Source organism: Lygodium microphyllum, chromosome 27 (genome assembly GCF_053477565.2).
Source record: "Lygodium microphyllum isolate KBCC chromosome 27, Lygodium_microphyllum_v1.1.10, whole genome shotgun sequence".
NCBI classification, from domain to species: Eukaryota; Viridiplantae; Streptophyta; class Polypodiopsida; order Schizaeales; family Lygodiaceae; genus Lygodium; species Lygodium microphyllum.
In genome coordinates this window covers 62,370,340-62,373,862 of record NC_141161.1, presented here as the reverse complement: position 1 = coordinate 62,373,862, position 3,523 = coordinate 62,370,340, and the positions used below count along the sequence as shown (strand labels likewise).

The window sequence follows — 3,523 nt, the reverse complement described above, 5'->3', positions numbered from 1 at the left end:
GCTTGTAGCTCTCTTGAATGTTGTATTATAAGCCCAAATAGCCACATACAACTTCTTATCTCAATCACGCTTACCTTCGGATACAGTCTTGGATAAAATTCCAACGAGCTACTTATTGGTACTCTCTACTTGCCCATTAGCTTAGGGGTTGTAAGACATGGTCTTATTATGTTTAATCTTCAGTGCTTCCATAAAGCCTCAGTCACCTTATTCAAAAAATGTATCCCACAATCAGACACAAGTTCCTTAGGTAGACCAAAACGGTAAATAATCTATTCCAAAATAAAGCGAGCCGTTTCCTTGGCATTATCCTTCATTGTAGGATGGGCTTCATACCACTTCATGACATAGTTTGTCACTACAATGATATAACGCTTCCGTGTAGTTGATGAAGGATGTATAGGTCCAACAAAATTGATGCCATTTTGACCACACACTGCTTGCAGAGACTACACATTGTTTCAAAAAAAAATTGTACCTGCATTAATTATAGCAATGCGCTTCCTATATGTGTTAAAAGTGCTCGCCATAAGCTCCATTATGACATGTGGCACGCTCCACTTAGTGTAGCGCATCAAAAGTTATGACATATTTACCTTAGCAAGCCTATAGTGGACAACATACTATCCATAGTCTTCAACCAATCTTTTCATTGTGATGCAGATTAGAGTAGTACTTTGCAGCCGCACTCCTTAGCCACTCTATTAAGTCCCTCTAGTTGTCTTTTTTATTTTTAGGGCAAAAATTTCACGGCCAGGATAGAATGTAATGAGCAGGATACACGAGAACTAGGGGTTAGATACCCAGTCATACTGATCGGGGTATATAAGGTGTAAGAGACCCCGTTTAGGGCATTCTGACATAATTAAGAATTGACTCTTCACCTTCTCCTTCAGCTTCCATGGCTTCCTTCCTTCTTCTCCCCTCTTTCATGTCTTTCTCTCTTCTCTTCTAGACTTTCTCTCTCTTCTTCTTCCTCCCTTTCTCTCTCTTTTGCTCATTCTTCTCTCTTCTCTCAGCCTCATTCATTACACATTTCAAAATGATATGTCATATCTAAAGGATTTTATAGATGCAACTCATAGGGATGTGTAGATGCATGTAAGTGATGAAGGGAAAGAATATGCACATACACTTTTGTACTACAATATGCTTGGAAAGGATAACAATGGTAATGCATTGTATACTAGTGTTGGTGATCTTGATGCATGTGTTACAATGGCCAAGCAATTTGTGTAAAAGGTCACAGAATGTATACATGAAAGATTTCCAAATATGTATTTCTTTAATGCAACTAAGTTGTTCTCTCCACAATACTATCCATGTGATGAAAAAGAGAGAGCAAAAAACATTGCTTTGACTAACTCGTCTTCTAGAGAAACTTGGTGGGCATGTGATTGATATACAAGGGTACAAGAATGAGTTGCAAGCATTTGTGAATACTTTGCATATTGGCTGTGAAGGAATGCTCTTCATAGTACTATCCACATGATGACAGAGAGAGAGCACAAAACATTGCTTTGGGTAACTCATCTTCTAGAGAAACTTGGTGGACATGTGTTTGATATACAAGGATACAAGAATGAGTTGCGAGTGCTTGTGAATACTTTGCACATAGGCTATGAAGGAATGTTATTAAAGGATGCATGGAGAGTATTTTCATATACCACTCATTGGCATGATACATTTCCAAACTTAATGATGTTGTGCAAGTTGTCTTGGTGCTTCCAATATCATTTGGAGCATGTGAAAGAGGATTGTTAAAGCAGAAACTCATCAAGGATGATTGATGTCAGTATTTGAAAATTTCTACATTGGATATGTTGATGCGAATCTCTTTGCTTGGGTTAGAACTTTGTGATGTGGTTTGGGACAAGGTCTATGGACATTGGGAGCTTGTAAAAGCAAGACCAATTTGTGATTTGTGGTTACGAAAAGAGATAATATTTCTTTTGCTTATTTTGATTAGCTTTTTTGTATGAGCTTACTCTTTTGAATGATAAAAAATTCAGGTATCATTGTTTTACACCATCAAACTTGGCCAAATTTGTACCCATATTTAGAATTAGTGGTGGTAATTTGGAATTTCTTTGGTAATATATGATTATTTCTTTTGTTACTTATTTTTTATGTTTTTATGTTTTTTGTTGACTTTGTTTAAGATGAAATAGTTAAAACTGTATAAAAATTACATTATATAAAATCTTAGTAAATGTTGTACTTTATGAAACCTTTTAAAAATAGTAAAGTTGCAAAATGAAGCCCAATTTCGAGACCTAAGGTGGCATATTTTTATATGGAAGCCTTAGTATAGGGTGCAAATTTGAGGCATGGTGCTACTTTCATTGCATGGCTAGTGGATAGCATAGATGTAATTATTTTGCTTGCAGCCTTATACTTAACACCTCCATCATGCTTTGAAGAACCTCTGCCTAGGTTTGAAATACGAGTTGCAACATAACCAATATGGCTTATGGAATTCGATAGTTCTAAATCTCCCCTACTAAACAATATGAAATATTTCTTCTCTATGCCACTAATGATGCAAATAAGGTTCAAAGCTTGAGATGGCTAGACATATCATTGGTGTGATAAGAACAAGGTGCTTAATTTTGTATGGTAATAGGGATGGCAATGAGGTTGTGTCCCTGACACCTGTAATACACATTGGTTACAAGGTACTAACCTTCTCTATTGTATGGATGCAAGTAACAAACTCAACCTCTTCATTATTTTTTCATATCGTGTTCCATGAAGACATTTTTAAATGGTTCATGTGCTTCATAGGTCTTAAATCTTGGCCTAGTTGGCATACTCTTTGTAACTCTCAACATTGTATATGGAATGGTTATACAATCCAATCCCTTTTAAACTTGCATGCTGCAACAAAGGCATTAGCTTCAATCCTTTATATTTATTACTTTTGCTTTGCTATAACACACAAAGACATGCATATACACAAACACATACATATACACATATTGCTTGTCCTTGCTCATACCACTTAGGCTTATAGCTACACACACACGTAAACAAGACACATTCCCTTCTTGGCTAGACATATCTCTTTATCTAGATAACATGGATCACCTTGTTGTAATAGTAGACACACACATACTTTTGTTTAACCTTTTATGACTCACACCTACACATACACACTTACTACAAAGACTTTTTTACCCCTCTCTCTCTCTATAGCTATCTCTATATCTCATCCTTTTTCACTAGTAGACTAAACATGCACATTCTCTATCTTTCTTTCCCTCTAGATCTCTTTCTCTCTTGTTTCCCCCTTGCCACTAGTTAACCCACATCTTATATAATGCCTTTGTTACACACACACCCCCTATTAAGGTCGAGGATCTTCTACAATAAGAAAAAGGTTAGTCCTAACCAATACAAGGTTTTTCTGACATTAACCACCCAAAAAATATTCTTACTAATTACTGAAACTTATAACCGAAATCCAAAATACCATTATTCCATTCTATGGTCTCCATAATAAATTACATCCTCATTATAG

The 3,523-nt window shown here is 35.9% G+C and overlaps 1 pseudogene; it reads left to right on the top strand.

The window, feature by feature from the left end:
* The first annotated feature begins 1,095 nt into the window (after positions 1-1,095).
* On the top strand, positions 1,096-1,790 carry LOC148012378 (uncharacterized; annotated as a pseudogene).
* The last annotated feature ends 1,733 nt before the right edge of the window (positions 1,791-3,523 follow it).